The sequence below is a fragment of the Echeneis naucrates genome, chromosome 15 (genome assembly GCF_900963305.1).
Source record: "Echeneis naucrates chromosome 15, fEcheNa1.1, whole genome shotgun sequence".
NCBI classification, from domain to species: Eukaryota; Metazoa; Chordata; class Actinopteri; order Carangiformes; family Echeneidae; genus Echeneis; species Echeneis naucrates.
Window position 1 is genome coordinate 17,504,445 of NC_042525.1, and position 7,899 is coordinate 17,512,343.

The window sequence follows — 7,899 nt, forward strand, 5'->3', positions numbered from 1 at the left end:
ACTAATGACGAATATTGTGCCTTCTAAAATTTTAGAACAACACAATATTATTTACTGTTGACCAAATATTTTGAGTTTACTGAAACCCAAGAATTTCAGTGAATAATTAGTTTCAAGGAGCAGAAATTTCAGGAGCTACAGTATATTGTAGACCAAGGAAACACGTTGTACAGTACAGTGTAAATATTTTGTGACCTGCTGGGTGTATTCCTATATTCATGCTACTTATTCAATTTAGTAGCATGTGAACAATTTTTTACTCCTTTTGTAATATTGTGTGATGAATTGAACATCAGTCGGTCTGTTGCTGGATTAAATAAATGTTGAAGAGAGGTTCTGTATTGTGCGGTCTGCATTACGCTATCTTAATGCTGACTGAATGACAAAAAATTAAAGGAGAGTGCATTTTCTCTTTGTGCAGTACAGTTTTGACTGAATCTGAAGCATTTCTCCTTCTGTCTTGTTTGAGTGGGCAGCTGAGAACGGGGACATTCAAACTGAGATGGTAACATACAACAGAAAACAGACCAAAACATCTGACCTTACAGCAGCTTTGAGAGCTTTAACTTTCAATTCTGAACTGATGCTTATATTCAGCTCTTTCCTCAGCAGCGAATTATGGCAAGAAATGCAGACAACCTTCCCCCTCCTCACTGCCAAAATATCAGAATGAGCTGATATGTTACCAGATTTTTTTTTTCCTTCTGTGCAGGAGGTGTATCTGAGTCATTTCCAGAGTTGTTTACAAGCTCCGGTTTGGTTGTAATTGGGCAGAGTGAATGAGTAAGTCAAAAATGCAACAAAAAGGCTTTTCAGACAAAAAAAACAAAACAAACAAAACATAAGAAAACAGAATGTATTTTGGTGGTATTGGAGTGTGCGTGTGTGTAAGAGAGAGAGAATGAGTGCCCCTCTGTCTCATCATAGTGTCCTCACAGTGATGGTAAAAACGCAGTTCTCGATATAAATAGGAACATTTTAGGATTTCAGTATATTTCAGTGGCGTTTTGGATAATTGAGCAGACGTTGGTTGAGGGCTGAAGTGCAAAAATGTGCATGTGTTCTGTGTGTGTGTGTGTGTGTGTGTGTGTGTAGGTGTATGACAGGGCAGCATATGGCTAGCCCTGCATGTAGTGAAATATTAAAAAGCAGTGTCAGCAAGAAGGGCACTGTGTGTGTATGAGAGAGAGAGAGCGATTGTGTGTATCAGTGTTTGTGTGTCCCATGGGGTGTAGAAATCTGCCGGACATAGACAACTGGGCATGACAAGCTCCGACTGTGATGCACACACACACATAGAAGGAGATGTACTTTCTCTCTTCCGTCTCTCTGCCAACTTCCAAAGCAAATAGTTCCACCAGCAAATAAGGCCAAATGGCCTTATTTGCTGGTGAGAGTAAATGACATCTTTCTGACTCACACGCACACACGCACACACACACACACACACACACACACACACACACACACATGCATACGTAAACACACCCTGCCTTGTATCACAAAGTCTTCATCAAAGCAAATCTTTTTACTGTGGGAGACGAGGAGTAAACACTGTGTGTGTGTGTGTGTGTGTGTGAAAAACAGCCAATCCAGTCAGGTTTTTTTTTTTTTTTTTAAACTCCTCTTCACCTCCCCCTCTCCCCTCTGAATCACACACTCCTGCCTTGAAGTGATATTTAAAAATCTGTTCTTACAGGATCATTTTGGGGTCTAAGGAGTAGTTTGTCACCATTTGGTGTCTATTTTGGAAGATGTCATGCTATAACCAGTTTACACCCCTTACTCCTGTTGGCTCATAATCTTTGATTCACGTTGAAGGGCAAAACGACACTTCAATGGATTGTTTAGATTTTTTTTTTACATATATATTTGAGCTGTCTGACTTAAGCCCATCTCATGTGGTAGATTTTATTTTATTTGTGTATCTTGTAGTTTGCAGGTTGTGTAACTGTGACTTCATAGACAAACTAAATCTAAAAAACACTGACTTTCTCTCTTATTTGCTTTTATTTTTCTGGAAAGCACTTTGTCAAGCAAAACATATAAATAATGTTCCTTTCATAACAATTACTGCGTACATAGTGGTAGTATGTGATATGACCCTTTATTAAATTGGTCACTGTTCCACTTTATTTTTTGCTGTCTATGTTTTCCTCAACAGGAATGAGCACAATTTAATTTTTACAAGTTTTTGTAGGCATCGTGGATCCAATTTTATATGAATTGCCCTTTGTAATATTACTATTCTTACACTATTATTATTTTCTTTGAGGATCTCATGTCAAAATCCCAAGAAGCTGATGAACTCACAGTCCTAGATCATTATTAACTCGTCATGTGTTAGCAAACAGCTGCCTATTCACGCGTCCAAAAGAAAAAGCATTTGAAGTTAGTTGTTTCTCTTTACATGATGAATAAAAAATGTTCTGTGTTCTTTAGCAACTGTATAGAAAATATTTTCTCCACTTTCTAACCAGCTAATGACTAACTTGAAGTGTAAGCAATGATTATTTTCATTCTGGATTTAGATGCTGGTTACTTTCTCGATCAATCCATTGAGTTTACGAATGGTGAAATGTCCCCATTAGAGTTTGATAAAACCCAAAGGGTTTTCCAACTTTTTTTTTTTTTTTTTCAGAGCAACAGGATTATGTTCAGTTTGTTAAAACAAACAAAACCAGCAGATGTCCAAATTCCAGAGGCCATTAGTCCTCTGGTATATCAAGCAATTTTGCTTGAAAAATTATTTCGATGATTCATCAATAATAACATTGCCAATTAATTCTGTGAAATCGCCTATTCATTGCATCTCTAGTTTGCTGTTTGCTGCTGAGTGCTTGGGTTCAGGGGACTTATTAGAGTGAGAGTAAAAGCTTCCTGTCACTGGTAAAGTTGAGGTTGTTATGCGATAAAGCTACCACATTTACATTCAAGTTGCACTTGCAATACACTAAAACGAGTAATAGGCCACAATGATTTCTGAAACTTATTAAAGACTTGTGTGAAGACTTTTCCTGAGGCTGGCATTACATGGAAATTAATAGTAATTAAATGTAGACAGGTCATAGGTACGACAAGTAACAGTCAAAACGAGGAAAGAAGAAATGTCATCTGAAAGGTGCAACGCGAGAGCGGGAAGCTAAGCTGCTATTTTCTCAACCTCTGCTTCACTGTGTATAAGCAAGGACTTGAATGTATTGAGTTGTTTGATCACCCTGAAGGCTTTGTGGTTTGGATGTCCACTGATCACCCGTAGCTGGCAGAATTTGACAAGGATTTAGCCGGCCAATTAGCTCTGCACACTCAAAGTATAGTGATAATGTCATCGTGTTGCATTGATTGTGTCAACAGGCTCCCTGCTTTGTAGGTTTGAGAGCACAAATAAAAAAAAAAACAACCATGCATTAAGCCACAATACATGCATGAGTGACAGTAAAATGAATCAATCACATGCATTACCAATGAGATAATCAATGTGGATCGGTGTGTGGCTCTCATTATTTTTATCTCACTCTGCGTGTACAATATGCTTGACATTTCTGGCCAGTTTAGTGGTTTTGGTTGTCTCTTTTTCTTTGACCTTTGGGTAAACCCAGCACAGTGGTCACACGGTTAAAAAGCAAGAATTCTTTGTGGGGTTCATTTTTCAAAGTACAGTTGACCAGTAGTTGTAACTTTTTGGTTCATTGTGCTTAAATCAAAGCAATGTCTAAATGTGCATGCCATATGTCATGGGGCTTGTTGTAGGCTGAACAAGAAACAAATCAAACATTTCATTCATTCAAAACAAACAATCCTGAAACATCTTAATTTAAACCTTGCCTTTCTTAGGTTCTTGTTGGGAAGTTCCGAAGGTCCTGATTATCAGAAACAGGTAATGTGTATCAGTATGAAACTATGTACACGTTTCTGATTTCTGTTCCTGTTGATATAGTATTTCCACCAGTGTAGAATGTATTTCACTGGCAGCTTCTAAATAGTTGCATCTTTCACACAAACATTCAGATTTGAGATTTTTTTTTTAATCTGTAAATCTGCCAACAATGTGTGGCAACAACCTTTGATCACTTGTCACCAACCCTTTGACCCATTTTCTTTGGTAGTTTTTCATGGATATAGATGGATTGCTGGTTGTGGGAGCGGAGACGATGTCCCTGCACTTTATTCCTCCCTCAGAGCTTTGAGGTGATCACCTATGAGCTGTCTGTTGACCCCTGAGTTGAGCTGTAAGGTGATTCTAGTTGAGTGGCCATAACTGAACCAATGTGACAGACCCATATTTTTTCAAACAGATATGACTGTTAAATTATGAATGGTTTTTCTCACAGTGTCACAAGTGGCACAGGAAGGCTGCTTGTATGATTTGAATTTGATCCTGTACATTCAGTAAAACTCTCAAAGAGTCAGATTAGTAAATTATTTATGTGCCACTCACGCATGCAGCGAGTCAGCGGGGAGATGTTGGTTCAGCCAAAGAAAGTCTGTAACGTCTGCCGTGTGGAAGAACTAGCTTCTGGACGTTGGGCCAAAACTGCAGGTGCCATCTTGGAGCGATTTCTCCCAACGCATCCATAATGTCAAGAGACGCATCTCGAGCTATTTGAATCAGCTCCAACTCCCTGCGCTGGAACCAGGGTCTTCTAGTGTCAAATATTTGTGGCCAAATAAGTTGAAGTCAAAGAAACATTTTGAGCTATAACATAAAAAGGCAGAGCTGATCTGTTTCTTTAAGGCTTACAATATGATAAGAAACATACTCCTTTACTATGAGAAAAGGAAATGGTTTTTACAATGTGTTGTCTGACCACCTCAGTGTTTATCATCCAAATAGCCACTGCAGTATCATTTCCAATGTGGTAATGTTGAAGCTCTGTAGCCTCAACAGAATTGACTAAACACACTGTGAAACGGGTGAGGCTGTCATAGCGCCGGTTTTGGAAATTCGACCAGATCTCCACTAATCCGTCACAGCAAAGGTGAGTGGCTCTAACTATCCAGCCTGCAGGCCTGACAGAGCACACTGGCACTTTTCTCAACCAGGATTCTTCTGCTTCATGAACACAGAAAACACATAAACACAGAAAAATCTCTTTGATCCAAGTCTGCAAGTGACAGGGTCCGACATGAACCTACAGAGTCTCGTGGCCTTTCATTTCACATACACATGCAATAAAAGGTAGTGGCTGCTGCTGAATTCCGTGTTGTGATTCTGTAAGCATAGTTTACAGACAGCAGGAGCCTATTTCTTTCCTAATGGTAGCAATAACTCACACACATACATACACAGGGCTTAATGGCTTTTATAATGAATAGCCTGAGATAGTGAGCTAAATGGTGGTTGCTATGGTGATAGAGCCAATCGATCAGAAAGTATTGATCAGCCATCGATAAGTTCCAGACGGCAAGCTACTGGAATAGAGAATTAGTTGTTTGTGTGTGTAAGTGGGTATATAGGGGGTAGGGATTAGTGTGCGGCCATGATCATCATGGAGGTGTGCGTCTGAATTATATTAATTAATTCCTTTTGTGTGTGTGTGTGTGTGTGTGTGTTAAGCTGAATTTTTCCGCAGTACATTGGATATTGCTGGAATAGATTCACGTGTCATGGCGTCACCTCTTGCACCCGGATTCTGAATGTAGGAGGTATAATGGGGTCTCCTCCTGCACTCTGGGTGACATAAACAACTGAACCACAACTATCTCTGGAGCTCCCATTCAACTAAGATTAACATTACAGGACAAGGCCAGGAATGAAGAGTCACTTTGCCCCTTGGTAATTTAACACACTCTTCTGCTTGGCATTTTAACCATCAGAAAATGACAGGATACGGTCTATAATTGACCGGGACATTCATTAAGACAAAGCCAGAAGAGGGAGACAAAAACTTCCCGTGGGGGTTGTGGGGGAAGAGGGCTGCCAGAGATATAAAGGAGACATGGACTGAGTCTTCCTGCAGTCACACATGCTAATGTCATAATTGTCTGAGAATATTACTGAGGTCGTAAATGCACCAAACAAATAAAGGTACCATAAATCATCATGAGAGAATCATCAAGGTTTTAAGTTTTCTTCTGTATTAAAGTAATCCAGTGAGAGTTTTCTGTGTACCTGTGGGTTCTCTGCAAAAAGCATGTCCTAATTGCTAATTTAATACTTTCAATGGTGCCAATTTTCCAACGTGTAAATAAATGTTAACACCACAGCCCATCTAATAAGCATTAATGTTTCTGTTTAACTCTAACTTTAACTTTATTCTGTTGTCATGGGTTGCAGCCAAGCAGTGTGATGCTTGGTTACATATTGGTGTCAAAATAATCCTGTGTACTGGTGTAAGCACGTTTCCATCTGCCAGATAAGCAAAATCATTTCTTTACTTCTTCCATTCTTAAACTAAAGTGAAATTTCACACTGAACTGACTATCAAAAAAAAAAAAAGAAGAAAAAGTGAGTGAAAGGGACAGGAAGCTCTTCCTGAGGAACACACTCAAGAGATCCACTTCAAAATACAAAGGAATTCTGAAGGAAGACGGATTTGAATTACAGGTGGACCAGCAGGGTCGCTGAGCAACAGTAGGTAATTGTGAGTATTGCTGGGGTGTGGGGTAAAATTTACCCAGATATGCTCCCAGGTAGGATTACAGTTACTGAGCAGATCAAGCAGTGTTAAAATCATGTCACTTCCCTTGGAGAAATAAATCCAGTCTGTGTGGGCATAAATCTTTCTTCCTTTGTTCTCTTGAGTTATGGGATAATTTTAAATGCTTCAATTCTTCAGATAAATTCTTGAATGAATGTGCAAGTCTCTAATTTTCTTAGAGGTTAAAGTTACTGAGATTAAAATAGGATTCTTTTTCACAGAGAAGAGAATGAGAACAACAGATGCACGCAAAATTTACATGCACTTCACATGCGCAATGCACATAGATATTGCATTCTGGCCAGATTGTTTTATTTTGAATTAATCAATTAATACATAAATCTTTTTTTTTTTTTATTATTATTCTTTTAAAATAACCTAACAACGAGTGACATCTGGTTCTTTATTGGCAATGATTGCTTAAACTGTCTCTGTTGGACAATCAGCCAAATTATGTTCATGAGCACATCTATTTATGAATTGATGACATGCCAACACGATCAATGCACAACACTGAATAGAAGTCCCATGGGAAGACTTGTTTTTTACCATGATTAATTTTAGGTTACAATAAGGTCATCACCAAAACAATGTTACCACCTAATAGAAATGAATCTGACACTTCAAAGTTGTAAACAGCTGCATATTTTGCTTCATTTAATGTAAATTAGCTGTAAATTTTCTTGGATTATGCTTGTTAGGGAGATTATTAACAAAATTTTATCCCTAAAATCCTACATTTTGTCATGGTTTTTAGCTTCGTTGAGATTCATAGTGTCATCACATTTCAATAAATTAAAGTATTGGATAAAAAGATTTCCTCTTCTTCGCTAAACTTACATCATCTGACACTAGTTTATATTACTTCTTAAAAAGAATCCAATTGAATGTTGATTGTCAGTTTTTTGTGCTCTCTGCCAGATGACCAAAAGAGCCAGAAGAGACGTTCACATCACGTCAGTTAAAGTTTCATTTAAAATATATAATTAAAACCAAAACACAAAATTTTTTTGGAGTTTTGATTCAGGTCACATCGCTTGTTTCTGTCAGCTTAAATAGGGTACAATGTATTTTTCATTGTGTCTGATACATATTAAATTCACTTTTAAGTAAATATACAGAAACCCAGTTCCTTTCAGTCCTCTGGGTTTCCTGCAATGGATACTTTCGGGCTAAAGGGGTTAAAGAAAAGAAAAATGTATAAATAAATAAAAGAACCTTTCAGGACAAAGAACAGTGATATTTCAAAAAACACATA